At 45.8% G+C, this 16,315-nt stretch overlaps 6 non-coding genes across 6 annotated transcripts; all 6 read right to left on the bottom strand.

The window, feature by feature from the left end:
• Positions 1 to 601: 601 nt before the first annotated feature.
• TRNAL-AAG (transfer RNA leucine (anticodon AAG)) lies at positions 602 to 683 on the bottom strand. Its single transcript has one exon. It is a non-coding gene; the product is annotated as a tRNA-Leu (tRNA).
• A 1,765-nt stretch (positions 684 to 2,448) lies between these two features.
• TRNAL-CAG (transfer RNA leucine (anticodon CAG)) lies at positions 2,449 to 2,530 on the bottom strand. Its single transcript has one exon. It is a non-coding gene; the product is annotated as a tRNA-Leu (tRNA).
• Positions 2,531 to 6,345: 3,815 nt separating this feature from the next.
• TRNAL-AAG (transfer RNA leucine (anticodon AAG)) lies at positions 6,346 to 6,427 on the bottom strand. Its single transcript has one exon. It is a non-coding gene; the product is annotated as a tRNA-Leu (tRNA).
• A 1,758-nt stretch (positions 6,428 to 8,185) lies between these two features.
• Positions 8,186 to 8,267, bottom strand: TRNAL-CAG (transfer RNA leucine (anticodon CAG)). The gene has a single exon. It is a non-coding gene; the product is annotated as a tRNA-Leu (tRNA).
• Positions 8,268 to 12,032: 3,765 nt separating this feature from the next.
• Positions 12,033 to 12,114, bottom strand: TRNAL-CAG (transfer RNA leucine (anticodon CAG)). The gene has a single exon. It is a non-coding gene; the product is annotated as a tRNA-Leu (tRNA).
• Positions 12,115 to 15,922: 3,808 nt separating this feature from the next.
• Positions 15,923 to 16,004, bottom strand: TRNAL-AAG (transfer RNA leucine (anticodon AAG)). Its single transcript has one exon. It is a non-coding gene; the product is annotated as a tRNA-Leu (tRNA).
• Positions 16,005 to 16,315: the final 311 nt, after the last annotated feature.

Raw genomic sequence — 16,315 nt, 5'->3', positions numbered from 1 at the left:
TTGTGCTGCTTCCTTGCTTGAAGTTCAGCGTTTAAAAAGGATCGAGCCTGAATCAAAAACTACAGGTTGGCATCCATGGAAAGAAGACATTCCTCCTTGGGAAATGCCACACTGAGTATTGTGAGAAAGCCGGTGCCATTGTTGTGTCGTCGCTGGGACCCAGAGTGCCCTGAAAAGTGACGACACTTATCCCAAACTCAGTGTCAGTCACGTCCATCAGTCTTGTTTTGTGTCGCTTCTGCTAACCCTAACAGCATCCGTGTGTGTGTATGTGCGTGTGCGTGTGCGTGTGTGTGTGTGTGTGTGTGTGTGTGTGTGTGTGTGTGTGTGTGTGTGTGTGTGTGTGTGTGTGTGTGTGTGTGTGTGTGTGTGTGTGTGTGTACCAGGTCCACAACGAAACTTGCATCATGGAAAACAAATTTACTCACAAATGAAAGGATGGGATGCAATTGATGCACAAAAATTTGGAGGACGAAGAAACTTTCACAGTGTCTCTGGAAGTGGAGACAGAAATGAACAACGACTTTGACAACGCATGGAAGTTGTTGTTGCAGCTTGTTGAAACCACCTCAAGACTTGTCAAAGAAAAAAACAAGTTTGATGTCAGGAGTGGGATTCGAACCCACGCCTCCAAAGAGACTGCAACCTTAACGCAGCGCCTTAGACCGCTCGGCCATCCTGACTGTTCTCTGTGTTGCTCGAATCAAACTTGGTGATTGGAACTCAAGCCATTGGAGAAGAGGAAGGATTTGATGTCGGAAGCATGATGGATTCCATGACTGCTGATGATTGGGGGAAACCTGACTCGTCTGTCGTTTCTGGGATCTGTTTTTGCACCTTTTTATGCAGAGTGGTCATATTTGCTGACTTCCAGCCAGATGGCAGATGACCTTGTGCAAATGAGAGGGTGAATAGAACAGAGAGGGTTCATTGAAGCATCAGAGCAGGTTCTTCGGAAACATGGGCTGATGCCGTCTGGGGCAAGGTTTGAGAGCAAATTCTCCACCTTGTCTTGACACAAGGGCACAGAGTCCAGGAGCAGCTCCGTGCAATGGTGCCAGGTGGGAACAGAAAGCGATGGGTTTGGGACACACCCTTTGGTCATTGATCCCAAATTCAAAGTTTTGCATTGATCGGATAAGCAGTTTGAGGTAATATGATTCATATTTTTCCTGAAATCCAAAATGGTGCCAAAGCAAGGTCAAAATTCAACAACTTTAGGGACCTTCAAACCTGATGATGACCTCTTTATTGGTGGATGTGGGTGGGATGCCATGAACAAAGCTGAGTTCCACCACACAAAAGATCATTTAAGCCAAGTTGAGTCACAATCTCATCAGAAGTGTCAGCGAAGTTGTTGTGAGTGTTTCCGGATGGAAGGATGACACACCATACCACAAACTCACTTGAACTGTTTCAGGTGGGCAAAAAAAATATTGAATCTGGGCGGTCGGTGGTTCAAATCCTGTCTGAGTCACACCAGACTTTCAAAAGGGTGTGTGCTGCAACGTCACTTGATGATGTTTTCCTTTCTTATGTAAATCCTGAAAAACTCAATAAAACCAGTCAGTTTGGCTGAGGAGTCCAAGTTGCTTTGTTCAGGTTGTGTCCTTTCTGGAGATGTGGGTTCAAATCCCAATTCTGATGTGAATTTCTTGTTGTGTTTTTTTCAGGTGAGAAGACTGTTTTGATGTGGTTTCAACAAGGTGTGAAATATGGAATACGATTTTGAAAGGATTCATCTCCCAAAATTTTGGGAAATCATTCAAATGCAATCCTTTCATTGTGAGCCACTTTTGGGAGGTCGTTGGTTCAAACACCTCCGAGTCATTACAAAGGCTTTTGAAATGGGATGTGCTGGTTTTCTGCTTGAAGTTCAGCATTCAAAAAGGACAGAGCCTGGATAAACAACCATCGGTTGGCATCCATGGGAAAGAAGACATTCCTCCTTGGGAAATGCTCCACTGAGTGTGGTGAGAAAGCTGGTGCAATTGTTGTGTCGTCGCTGGAACCCAGAGTGCCCTGAGAAGTGACGACACTTCTCCCAAACTCAGGGACAGTCTCGTCCAACACTCATGTCTTGTGTCGCTTCTGCTCGTCTGTGCATCCACGTGTGTGTGTGTGTGTGTGTGTGTGTGTGTGTGTGTGTGTGTGTGTGTGTGTGTGTGTGTGTGTGTGTGTGTGTGTGTGTGTGTGTGTGTGTGTGTGTGTGTGTGTGTGCGTGTGTGTACCAGGGCCACAACGAGGGTTGGATAATGGAAAACAAATTGGCTCACAAATGAAAGGATGGGATGCAATTAATTACAAAAATTTTCAAGGAAGAAGAAACTTTTCCAGTGTCTCTCTGAAAGTAAAGATAAATCACCTCCGACTTTTACATAGAATGCAAGATGATGTTGCACTTTGTTGAAACCACATCAAAACTTGTCACCGAAAAATAAAAATCCATGTCAGGAGTGGGATTCGAACCCACGCCTCCAGAGAGACTGCGACCTGAACGCAGCGCCTTAGACCGCTCGGCCATCCTGACTGGTCACTTTGCTGCTTGAATCCAACTTGGTGATTGCAAATCAATCCATTGGAGAAGAGGAAGTCTTTGATGTCGGAAGCAATGATGGATTCCATGACCTTGCTCATGATTGGAAGCAAGCTGATTGATCTGCAGTTTCAGGGATCTGTTTTTGCACCTTTCTCTGCAGAGTGGTCATGTTCGCTGACTTCCGTGCAGATGGCAGATGACCTTGTGCAAACGAGAGGGTGAATGGAACAGAGGGTGAGGAAGAGCAGCAGAGCAGGTTTTTCGGACACGTGGGCTGAAGCCGTCTGGGAAGAGGTTTGAGAGCAAACTCTCAACCTTGTCTTGACACATGGACACAGAGTCCAGATGCTGCTCGGTGCAACTGTGTCAGGTGGGTACAGAATGGGTTGGGTTTGGGACACACCCTTTCGTGGTTGATCCCAAATTTAAAGTTTTGCATCGATCGGTCATCAGTTTGAGATAATATGAATCAAGTTTTTCCTGTGATCCAAAATCGTGGCCAAGCAAGGTCAAAATTCAAGAACTTTTGGGGACCTTCACACCTGATGATGACCTCTTTGTTGGTGGATGGGGGTGGGATGCCATAAACAAAGCTGAGTTCCACCACACCAAAAATCATTTTAGCCAAGTTCAGTCACAATCTCGTCAGCAGTTTCAGAGAAATCTTTGAAAGTGTTCATGGACGTAAGGATGACACACCATCCCACAAGCTCACCTGAACTGTGTTCCAGGTGAGCGAATGAAAATGGAGTCTGGGAGGTCGGTGGATCAAATCCTTTCCGAGTCACACCAGACTTTCAAAAGGGTATGTGCTGCTGCCTTGCTTGACAATATTTTAATTTCTCGCGTGAGTTTGCCTGGTGTTGTCTTCACAGTGAGAGTAGTGGACTTTGGATCCTCAGTTCCTGAGTTTGATTCCTGCTGAGCTGTTGAATTCATACCAGGTGGGCATAACTTAGCCCGTCATCCTTCCGAGGTCGGCAAAATGAGTGCCAGCATGCTGGTATGTGAAGTCCACCATCGACGAGCTTGACCGTTTTCACCAAGAAAATAAGCATGCAGCAGCTTGGCAGGTCCTGAGAGAGATCACCAACAAGAAGGCTTCCCCAGCTATCAGTATCAAAGGTAACACCACAGCAGAACATCTGTACTGCTGGTTTAAACATTTTAGCAATCTGCAAGGTTATCCTGAGCAGAACACCAATCCTGACGATCCACTCCTCAATCACAGAGTTGTTGACATTGTTTCCATCAACACCAGTCCGTTCTTTGTGGAGGACCTCCAGAAATTCCTGAGAAAGTTCAAACAATTCAAGACTCCTGGCCTCACCAACATTCCAGCTGTCGTCTGGAAGAGCCCACTTTTTCATCAAGAGCTGCCAGACTTTTACAACGAAAGCTATGGAGGCAAAAAACCAGCGACCTTCTCCAAATTTGCCATCATTCCTCTGCCTAAAAAAGGCAAACTCTCTCTTCCATCTTATTACAGAGGTATAACATTGTCACCTCTCGCCTCAAAAATCTACAATTCTATGCTGCTTCATCGGATTATCCCTCAGCTCCATCCTATTCTCTGACGCAACGAGAATGGTTTCTGGAAAGGCAGATCTGCAGCACCACAGATTCTTGCCTTAAAGAGGATCATAGAAGAACTAAAGATCTGCAAGAGGAAAGCAAGCTTCGTATTTGTGGATTTCTCAAAGGCCTTTGACAATGTCAACAGAAGGTCATGCTTCAAATTATTTTGAACTCTGGCATCCCAGAAGAAACAGTGCAAGCAATTGCCATGAGGTACAACAACTCCTCGAGCGCTGTTCAAAGTATGGATGGCTCAACAATGGAGTTTCTCACAACTGCAGGCATCCTCCAAGGGGACACCCTTTCTTCTTATGTTTTTGGAAGAGTTGTGGATTCCATTCTCAGGCAGTCATTGGAGACCATGAAAGAGAAAGGAATTGACAGCAAGCCAAAAAGATCAAATAATGACAGAGATAAGCATCTTGCAGACATTGACTCAACAGATGGCATCGCCTGACAAGCGACACTTTTCAAGGATGCTCGAGACCTTCTAATTTCTGTTGAGGATGCTTCAGCGAAGGTCGGTCTGTTTCTCAATGCCAAGAAAACAGAATACATCACAATAAGTGAGGGTGCTAATCATCTACCAATCTTCTCCAAGAATGGCTCACAACTAAATTAAGTCAAAGACTTTATGTACTTCGGGTCTTATGTAGCTAACTCCAAGAAGGACTTCATATCACGCAAAGGTCAAGCCTGGAGTGCATTTCACAGGCTGCAGCACATCTGGTCGTCTAACATTTCAAGATCTACTAAACTTGCATTCTTTAGAGCTTGCGTTGAGAACACACTCTTGCGTGGATCAGAGACATGAACGATGAAGAAGGCCGTGCAGGACCGGCTCGATGGCACAAACACTCGGCTTCTTATGAGAGTTCAGAACATCAGCTGGCGGGAACACAGAACAAAAGCAGAGATATACGGAGACATATCACCCATTTCTTCCACTGTAGCTCGTCGCAGAACATGTTTTGCTGGTCACTCTTTCCACGCCAAAGACCAAATAATATCTGACATGATCTGCTTGAGATTGCCTTGTCCAACAAACAGAAGAAGGCCACGGAACGACATCGACTGCGCAGCAAGGGATATCCAGCATGACATGACGGACATGCAGAAACTGATGATGGACAAAAACTCATGGCGCGGCATTGTGAACACGATCTCGGATGCGTCCGCTGAGTCGGAGTAGTATGCTGGTATCCTGTGTCGGTGTGCCGACCCATTCAGGATTGTGACCAATAGCCAAGGAGACTGCTTCAGCAGCAACAACGCTCTGCACAGAGGATGGTTCCAATCCGCTCATCCTAGTGTGAGTACTGAACACATCAGTGAGACCAGTCAGGATGGCTGAGCAGCCCAAGGTGTTGTGTTATGGTTGTATTCTTTTTGGAGTTGTGGGTTCAAGTCCCACTTCTGATATGGATTTCTTGAGCTTTGTTTGTGTGAGAAAAACTGTTTTGATGTGGTTTCAACAATGTGTGAAATATCTTCCTTGCTTTGTTCAGGATTTTTCTTTTTCCAAAACATTTTGCAATCATTCCTGCAACATCCCTTCATTGTGAGCCAATTTTGTGAGGTCGGGGTTCAAACCCCTCCGAGTCATCACAAAGGCTTTTGAAATGGTTTGTGCTGCTTCCTTGCTTGAAGTTCAGCGTTTAAAAAGAATCGAGCCTGAAACAAAAACTACAGGTTGGCATCCATGGAAAGAAGACATTCCTCCTTGGGAAATGCCACACTGAGTATTGTGAGAAAGCCGGTGCCATTGTTGTGTCGTCGCTGGGACCCAGAGTGCCCTGAAAAGTGACGACACTTCTCCCAAACTCAGTGTCAGTCACGTCCATCAGTCTTGTTTTGTGTCGCTTCTGCGAACCCTAACAGCATCCGTGTGTGTATGTGCGTGTGCGTGTGTGTGTGTGTGTGTGTGTGTGTGTGTGTGTGTGTGTGTGTGTGTGTGTGTGTGTGTGTGTGTGTGTGTGTGTGTGTGTGTGTGTGTGTGTGTGTGTGTACCAGGTCCACAACAAAACTTGCATCATGGAAAACAAATTTACTCAGAAATAAAAGGATGGGATGCAATTGATGCACAAAAATTTGGAGGACGAAGAAACTTTCACAGTGTCTCTGGAAGTGGAGACAGAAATCAACAACGACTTTGACAACGCATGGAAGTTGTTGTTGCAGCTTGTTGAAACCACCTCTCGACTTGTCAAAGAAAAAAACAAGTTTGATGTCAGGAGTGGGATTCGAACCCACGCCTCCAGAGAGACTGCGACCTTAACGCAGCGCCTTAGACCGCTCGGCCATCCTGACAGTTTTCTGTGTTGCTCGAATCAAACTTGGTGATTGGAAATCAAGCCATTGGAGAAGAGGAAAGATTTGATGTCGGAAGCATGATGGATTCCATGACTGCTGATGATTGGGAGAAACCTGACTGGTCTGTCATTTCAGGGATCTGTTTTTGCACCTTTTTATGCAGAGGGGTCATATTTGCTGACTTCCAGGCAGATGGCAGATGACCTTGTGCAAATGAGAGGGTGAAGAGAACAGAGAGGGTTCATTGAAGCAGCAGAGCAGGTTTTTCGGAAACATGGGCTGATGCCGTCTGGGGCGAGGTTGAAGAGCAAATTCTCCACCTTGTCTTGACACAAGGGCACAGAGTCCAGGAGCAGCTCCGTGCAATGGTGCCAGGTGGGAACAGAAAGCGATAGGTTTGGGACAAACCCTTTGGTCATTGATCCCAAATTCAAAGTTTTGCATTGATCGGATAAGCAGTTTGAGGGAATATGATTCATGTTTTTCCTGAAATCCAAAATGGTGCAAAAGCAAGGTCAAAATTCAAGAACTTTTCGGACCTTCAAACCTGATGATGACCTCTTTATTGGTGGATGTGGGTGGGATGCCATGAACAAAGCTGAGTTCCACCACACAAAAGATCATTTAAGCCAAGTTGAGTCACAATCTCATCAGAAGTGTCAGCGAAGTTGTTTTGAGTGTTTCCGGATGGAAGGACGACACACCATACCACAAACTCACCTGAACTGTTTGAGGTGGGCAAAAAAAATATGGAATCTGGGCGGTCGGTGGTTCAAATCCTGTCTGAGTCACACCAGACTTTCAAAAGAGTGTGTGCTGCAACGTCACTTGATGATGTTTTCCTTTCTTGTGTGAATCCTGAAAAAACTCGATAAAACCAGTCAGTTTGGCTGAGGAGTCCAAGTTGCTTTGTTCAGGTTGTGTCCTTTCTGGAGATGTGGGTTCAAATCCCAATTCTGATGTGAATTTCTTGTTGTGTTTTTTTCAGGTGAGAAGACTGTTTTGATGTGGTTTCAACAAGATGTAAAATATCGAACACGATTTTTAAAGGATTCATCTTCCAAAATTCTCAGAAATCATTCAAATGCAATCCTTTCATTGTGAGCCAATTTTGGGAGGTCGTTGGTTCAAACACCTCTGAGTCATTGCAAAGGCTTCTGAAATGGGATGTGCTGGTTTCCTGCTTGAAGTTCAGCATTCAGAAAGGACAGAGCCTGGATAAACAACCATTGGTTGGCATCCATGGTAAAGAAGACATTCCTCCTTGGGAAATGCTCCACTCAGTGTGGTGAGAAAGCTGGTGCAATTGTTGTGTCGTCGCTGGAACCCAGAGTGCCCTGAGAAGTGACGACACTTCTCCCAAACTCAGGGACAGTCTCGTCCAACAGTCTTGTCTTGTATCGCTTCTGCTCGTCTGTGCATCCACGTGTGTGTGTGTGTGTGTGTGTGCGTGCGTGCGTGCGTGCGTGCGTGCGTGCGTGCGTGCGTGCGTGCGTGCGTGCGTGCGTGCGTGCGTGCGTGTGTGTGTGTGTGTGTACCAGGGCCACAAGGAGGGTTGGAAAATGGAAAACAAATTGGCTCACAAATGAAAGGATGGGATGCAATTAATTCCAAAAATTTTGAAGGAAGAAGAAACTTTTCCAGTGTCTCTCTGAAAGTAAAGATAAATCACCTCCGACTTTTACATAGAATGCAAGATGTTGTTGCACTTTGTTGAAACCACATCAAAACTTGTCACCGAAAAATAAAAATCCATGTCAGGAGTGGGATTCGAACCCACGCCTCCAGAGAGACTGCGACCTGAACGCAGCGCCTTCGACCGCTCGGCCATCCTGACTGGTCACTTTGCTGCTTGAATCCAACTTGGTGATTGCAAATCAATCCATTGGAGAAGAGGAAGTCTTTGATGTCGGAAGCAATGATGGATTCCATGACCTTGCTCATGATTGGAAGCAAGCTGATTGGTCTGCAGTTTCAGGGATCTGTTTTTGCACCTTTCTCTGCAGAGTGGTCATGTTCGCTGACTTCCGTGCAGATGGCAGATGACCTTGTGCAAACGAGAGGGTGAATGGAACAGAGGGTGAGGAAGAGCAGCAGAGCAGGTTTTTCGGACACGTGGGCTGAAGCCGTCTGGGACGAGGTTTGAGAGCAAACTCTCAACCTTGTCTTGACGCATGGACACAGAGTCCAGATGCGACTCGGTGCAACTGTGTCAGGTGGGTACAGAATGGGTTGGGTTTGGGACACACCCTTTCGTGGTGGATCCCAAATTTAAAGTTTTGCATCGATCGGTCATCAGTTTGAGATAATATGAATCAAGTTTTTCCTGTGATCCAAAATCGTGGCCAAGCAAGGTCAAAATTCAAGAACTTTTGGGGACCTTCACACCTGATGATGACCTCTTTGTTGGTGGATGGGGGTGGGATGCCATAAACAAAGCTGAGTTCCACCACACCAAAAATCATTTTAGCCAAGTTCAGTCACAATCTCGTCAGCAGTTTCAGAGAAATCTTTGAAAGTGTTCATGGATGGAAGGATGACACACCATCCCACAAGCTCACCTGAACTGTGTTCCAGGTGAGCGAATGAAAATGGAGTCTGGGAGGTCGGTGGATCAAATCCTTTCCGAGTCACACCAGACTTTCAAAAGGGTATGTGCTGCTGCCTTGCTTGACAATATTTTAATTTCTCGCGTGAGTTTGCCTGGTGTTGTCTTCATGGTGAGAGTAGTGGACTTTGGATCCTCAGTTCCTGAGTTTGATTCCTGCTGAGCTGTTGAATTCATACCAGGTGGGCATAACTTAGCCCGTCATCCTTCCGAGGTCGGCAAAATGAGTGCCAGCATGCTGGTATGTGAAGTCCACCATCGAAGAGCTTGACCGTTTTCACCAAGAAAATAAGCATGCAGCAGCTTGGCAGGTCCTGAGAGAGATCACCAACAAGAAGGCTTCCACAGCTATCAGTATCAAAGGTAACACCACAGCGGAACATCTGTACTGCTGGTTTAAACATTTTAGCAATCTGCAAGGTTATCCTGAGCAGAACACCAATCCTGACGATCCACTCCTCAATCACAGAGTTGTTGACATTGTTTCCATCAACACCGGTCCGTTCTTTGTGGAGGACCTCCAGAAATTCCTGAGAAAGTTCAAACAATTCAAGACTCCTGGCCTCACCAACATTCCAGCTGTCATCTGGAAGAGCCCACTTTTTCATCAAGAGCTGCCAGACTTTTACAACGAAAGCTATGGAGGCAAAAAACCAGCGACCTTCTCCAAATTTGCTATCATTCCTCTGCCGAAAAAAGACAACCTCTCTCTTCCATCTTATTACAGAGGTATAACATTGTCACCTCTCGCCTCAAAAATCTACAATTCTATGCTGCTTCATCGGATTATCCCTCAGCTCGATCCTATTCTCTGACGCAACGAGAATGGTTTCTGGAAAGGCAGATCTACAGCACCACAGATTCTTGCCTTAAAGAGGATCACAGAAGAACTAAAGATCTGCAAGAAGAAAGCAAGCTTCGTATTTGTGGATTTCTCAAAGGCCTTTGACAATGTCAACAGAAGGTCATGCTTCAAATTATTTTGAACTCTGGCATCCCAGAAGAAACAGTGCAAGCAATTGCCATAAGGAACAACAACTCCTCGAGCACTGTTCAAAGTATGGATGGCTCAACAATGGAGTTTCTCACAACTGCAGGCATCCTCCAAGGGGACACCCTTTCTTCTTATGTTTTTGTAAGAGTTGTGGATTCCATTCTCAGGCAGTCATTAGAGACCATGAAAGAGAAAGGAATTGACAGCAAGCCAAAAAGATCAAATAATGACAGAGATAAGCATCTTGCAGACATTGACTCAACAGATGGCATCGCCTGACAAGCGACACTTTTCAAGGATGCTCGAGACCTTCTAATTTCTGTTGAGGATGCTTCAGCGAAGGTCGGTCTGTTTCTCAATGCCAAGAAAACAATACATCACAATAAGTGAGGGTGCTAATCATCTACCAATCTTCTCCAAGAATGGATCACAACTAAATTAAGTCAAAGACTTTATGTACTTCGGGATCTTCTGTAGCTAACTCCAAGAAGGACTTCATATCACGCAAAGGTCAAGCCTGGAGTGCATTTCACAGGCTGCAGCACATCTGGTCGTCTAACATTTCAAGATCGACCAAACTTGCATTCTTTAGAGCTTGCGTTGAGAACACACTCTTGCGTGGATCAGAGACATGAACGATGAAGAAGGCCGTGCACGACCAGCTCGATGGCACAAACACTCGGCTTCTTATGAGAGTTCAGAACATCAGCTGGCGGGAACACAGAACAAAAGCAGAGATATATGGAGACATATCACCCATTTCTTCCACTGTAGCTCGTCGCAGAACATGTTTTGCTGGTCACTCTTTCCACGCCAAAGACCAAATAATATCTGACATGATCTGCTTGAGATTGCCTTGTCCAACAAACAGAAGAAGGCCACGGAACGACATCGACTGCGCAGCAAGGGATATCCAGCATGACATGACGGACATGCAGAAACTGATGATGGACAAAAACTCATGGCGCGGCATTGTGAACACGATCTCGGATGCGTCCGCTGAGTCGGAGTAGTATGCTGGTATACTGTGTCGGTGTGCCGACCCATTCAGGATTGTGACCAATAGCCAAGGAGACTGCTTCAGCAGCAACAACGCTCTGCACAGAGGATGGTTCCAATCCCCTCATCCGAGTGTGAGTACTGAACACATCAGTGAGACCAGTCAGGATGGCTGAGCAGCCCAAGGTGCTGTGTTATGGTTGTATTCTTTTTGGAGTTGTGGGTTCAAATCCCACTTCTGATATGGATTTCTTGAGGTTTGTTTGTGTGAGAAAAACTGTTTTGATGTGGTTTCAACAATGTGTGAAATATCTTCCTTGCTTTGTTCAGGATTTTTCTTTTTCCAAAACATTTTGCAATCATTCCTGCAACATCCCTTCATTGTGAGCCAATTTTGTGAGGTCGGGGTTCAAACCCCTCCGAGTCATCACAAAGGCTTTTGAAATGGTTTGTGCTGTTCCTTGCTTGAAGTTCAGCGTTTAAAAAGGATCGAGCCTGAATCAAAAACTACAGGTTGGCATCCATGGAAAGAAGACATTCCTCCTTGGGAAATGCCACACTGAGTATTGTGAGAAAGCCGGTGCCATTGTTGTGTCGTCGCTGGGACCCAGAGTGCCCTGAAAAGTGACGACACTTCTCCCAAACTCAGGGACAGTCTCGTCCAACAGTCTTGTCTTGTATCGCTTCTGCTCGTCTGTGCATCCACGTGTGTGTGTGTGTGCGTGCGTGCGTGCGTGCGTGCGTGCGTGCGTGCGTGCGTGCGTGCGTGTGTGTGTGTGTGTACCAGGGCCACAACGAGGGTTGGAAAATGGAAAACAAATTGGCTCACAAATGAAAGGATGGGATGCAATTAATTACAAAAATTTTGAAGGAAGAAGAAACTTTTCCAGTGTCTCTCTGAAAGTAAAGATAAATCACCTCCGACTTTTACATAGAATGCAAGATGTTGTTGCACTTTGTTGAAACCACATCAAAACTTGTCACCGAAAAATAAAAATCCATGTCAGGAGTGGGATTCGAACCCACGCCTCCAGAGAGACTGCGACCTGAACGCAGCGCCTTCGACCGCTCGGCCATCCTGACTGGTCACTTTGCTGCTTGAATCCAACTTGGTGATTGCAAATCAATCCATTGGAGAAGAGGAAGTCTTTGATGTCGGAAGCAATGATGGATTCCATGACCTTGCTCATGATTGGAAGCAAGCTGATTGGTCTGCAGTTTCAGGGATCTGTTTTTGCACCTTTCTCTGCAGAGTGGTCATGTTCGCTGACTTCCGTGCAGATGGCAGATGACCTTCTGCAAACGAGAGGGTGAATGGAACAGAGGGTGAGGAAGAGCAGCAGAGCAGGTTTTTCGGACACGTGGGCTGAAGCCGTCTGGGACGAGGTTTGAGAGCAAACTCTCAACCTTGTCTTGACAAATGGACACAGAGTCCAGATGCGACTCGGTGCAACTGTGTCAGGTGGGTACAGAATGGGTTGGGTTTGGGACACACCCTTTCGTGGTGGATCCCAAATTTAAAGTTTTGCATCGATCGGTCATCAGTTTGAGATAATATGAATCAAGTTTTTCCTGTGATCCAAAATCGTGGCCAAGCAAGGTCAAAATTCAAGAACTTTTGGGGACCTTCACACCTGAAGATGACCTCTTTGTTGGTGGATGGGGGTGGGATGCCATAAACAAAGCTGAGTTCCACCACACCAAAAATCATTTTCGCCAAGTTCAGTCACAATCTCGTCAGCAGTTTCAGAGAAATCTTTGAAAGTGTTCATGGATGGAAGGATGACACACCATCCCACAAGCTCACCTGAACTGTGTTCCAGGTGAGCGAATGAAAATGGAGTCTGGGTGGTCGGTGGATCAAATCCTTTCCGAGTCACACCAGACTTTCAAAAGGGTATGTGCTGCTGCCTTGCTTGACAATATTTTAATTTCTCGCGTGAGTTTGCCTGGTGTTGTCTTCATGGTGAGAGTAGTGGACTTTGGATCCTCAGTTCCTGAGTTTGATTCCTGCTGAGCTGTTGAATTCATACCAGGTGGGCATAACTTAGCCCGTCATCCTTCCGAGGTCGGCAAAATGAGTGCCAGCATGCTGGTATGTGAAGTCCACCATCGAAGAGCTTGACCGTTTTCACCAAGAAAATAAGCATGCAGCAGCTTGGCAGGTCCTGAGAGAGATCACCAACAAGAAGGCTTCCACAGCTATCAGTATCAAAGGTAACACCACAGCGGAACATCTGTACTGCTGGTTTAAACATTTTAGCAATCTGCAAGGTTATCCTGAGCAGAACACCAATCCTGACGATCCACTCCTCAATCACAGAGTTGTTGACATTGTTTCCATCAACACCGGTCCGTTCTTTGTGGAGGACCTCCAGAAATTCCTGAGAAAGTTCAAACAATTCAAGACTCCTGGCCTCACCAACATTCCAGCTGTCATCTGGAAGAGCCCACTTTTTCATCAAGAGCTGCCAGACTTTTACAACTAAAGCTATGGAGGCAAAAAACCAGCGACCTTCTCCAAATTTGCTATCATTCCTCTGCCGAAAAAAGACAACCTCTCTCTTCCATCTTATTACAGAGGTATAACATTGTCACCTCTCGCCTCAAAAATCTACAATTCTATGCTGCTTCATCGGATTATCCCTCAGCTCGATCCTATTCTCTGACGCAACGAGAATGGTTTCTGGAAAGGCAGATCTACAGCACCACAGATTCTTGCCTTAAAGAGGATCACAGAAGAACTAAAGATCTGCAAGAAGAAAGCAAGCTTCGTATTTGTGGATTTCTCAAAGGCCTTTGACAATGTCAACAGAAGGTCATGCTTCAAATTATTTTGAACTCTGGCATCCCAGAAGAAACAGTGCAAGCAATTGCCATAAGGTACAACAACTCCCCGAGCACTGTTCAAAGTATGGATGGCTCAACAATGGAGTTTCTCACAACTGCAGGCATCCTCCAAGGGGACACCCTTTCTTCTTATGTTTTTGTAAGAGTTGTGGATTCCATTCTCAGGCAGTCATTAGAGACCATGAAAGAGAAAGGAATTGACAGCAAGCCAAAAAGATCAAATAATGACAGAGATAAGCATCTTGCAGACATTGACTCAACAGTTGGCATCGCCTGACAAGCGACACTTTTCAAGGATGCTCGAGACCTTCTAATTTCTGTTGAGGATGCTTCAGCGAAGGTCGGTCTGTTTCTCAATGCCAAGAAAACAATACATCACAATAAGTGAGGGTGCTAATCATCTACCAATCTTCTCCAAGAATGGCTCACAACTAAATTAAGTCAAAGACTTTATGTACTTCGGGATCTTCTGTAGCTAACTCCAAGAAGGACTTCATATCACGCAAAGGTCAAGCCTGGAGTGCATTTCACAGGCTGCAGCACATCTGGTCGTCTAACATTTCAAGATCGACCAAACTTGCATTCTTTAGAGCTTGCGTTGAGAACACACTCTTGCGTGGATCAGAGACATGAACGATGAAGAAGGCCGTGCACGACCAGCTCGATGGCACAAACACTCGGCTTCTTATGAGAGTTCAGAACATCAGCTGGCGGGAACACAGAACAAAAGCAGAGATATATGGAGACATATCACCCATTTCTTCCACTGTAGCTCGTCGCAGAACATGTTTTGCTGGTCACTCTTTCCACGCCAAAGACCAAATAATATCTGACATGATCTGCTTGAGATTGCCTTGTCCAACAAACAGAAGAAGGCCACGGAACGACATCGACTGCGCAGCAAGGGATATCCAGCATGACATGACGGACATGCAGAAACTGATGATGGACAAAAACTCAAGGCGCGGCATTGTGAACACGATCTCGGATGCGTCCGCTGAGTCGGAGTAGTATGCTGGTATCCTGTGTCGGTGTGCCGACCCATTCAGGATTGTGACCAATAGCCAAGGAGACTGCTTCAGCAGCAACAACGCTCTGCACAGAGGATGGTTCCAATCCCCTCATCCTAGTGTGAGTACTGAACACATCAGTGAGACCAGTCAGGATGGCTGAGCAGCCCAAGGTGCTGTGTTATGGTTGTATTCTTTTTGGAGTTGTGGGTTCAAATCCCACTTCTGATATGGATTTCTTGAGGTTTGTTTGTGTGAGAAAAACTGTTTTGATGTGGTTTCAACAATGTGTGAAATATCTTCCTTGCTTTGTTCAGGATTTTTCTTTTTCCAAAACATTTTGCAATCATTCCTGCAACATCCCTTCATTGTGAGCCAATTTTGTGAGGTCGGGGTTCAAACCCCTCCGAGTCATCACAAAGGCTTTTGAAATGGTTTGTGCTGCTTCCTTGCTTGAAGTTCAGCGTTTAAAAAGAATCGAGCCTGAAACAAAAACTACAGGTTGGCATCCATGGAAAGAAGACATTCCTCCTTGGGAAATGCCACACTGAGTATTGTGAGAAAGCCGGTGCCATTGTTGTGTCGTCGCTGGGACCCAGAGTGCCCTGAAAAGTGACGACACTTCTCCCAAACTCAGTGTCAGTCACGTCCATCAGTCTTGTTTTGTGTCGCTTCTGCTAACCCTAACAGCATCCGTGTGTGTGTATGTGCGTGTGCGTGTGTGTGTGTGTGTGTGTGTGTGTGTGTGTGTGTGTGTGTGTGTGTGTGTGTGTGTGTGTGTGTGTGTGTGTGTGTGTGTGTGTGTGTGTGTACCAGGTCCACAACAAAACTTGCATCATGGAAAACAAATTTACTCACAAATGAAAGGATGGGATGCAATTGATGCACAAAAATTTGGAGGACGAAGAAACTTTCACAGTGTCTCTGGAAGTGGAGACAGAAATCAACAACGACTTTGACAACGCATGGAAGTTGTTGTTGCAGCTTGTTGAAACCACCTCTCGACTTGTCAAAGAAAAAAACAAGTTTGATGTCAGGAGTGGGATTCGAACCCACGCCTCCAAAGAAACTGCGACCTTAACGCAGCGCCTCAGACCGCTCGGCCATCCTGACAGTTTTCTGTGTTGCTCGAATCAAACTTGGTGATTGGAAATCAAGCCATTGGAGAAGAGGAAAGATTTGATGTCGGAAGCATGATGGATTCCATGACTGCTGATGATTGGGAGAAACCTGACTGGTCTGTCATTTCAGGGATCTGTTTTTGCACCTTTTTATGCAGAGGGGTCATATTTGCTGACTTCCAGGCAGATGGCAGATGACCTTGTGCAAATGAGAGGGTGAAGAGAACAGAGAGGGTTCATTGAAGCAGCAGAGCAGGTTTTTCGGAAACATGGGCTGATGCCGTCTGGGGCGAGGTTGAAGAG

This window comes from Eptatretus burgeri, unplaced genomic scaffold (genome assembly GCF_056783735.1).
Source record: "Eptatretus burgeri isolate ZD-2024b unplaced genomic scaffold, Ebu_testis_v1 Ebu_testis_scaffold_65, whole genome shotgun sequence".
Taxonomy (NCBI): Eukaryota; Metazoa; Chordata; class Myxini; order Myxiniformes; family Myxinidae; genus Eptatretus; species Eptatretus burgeri.
Note: the sequence above shows the minus strand (reverse complement) of the source record. Positions and strands in the feature narration are given on the sequence as shown.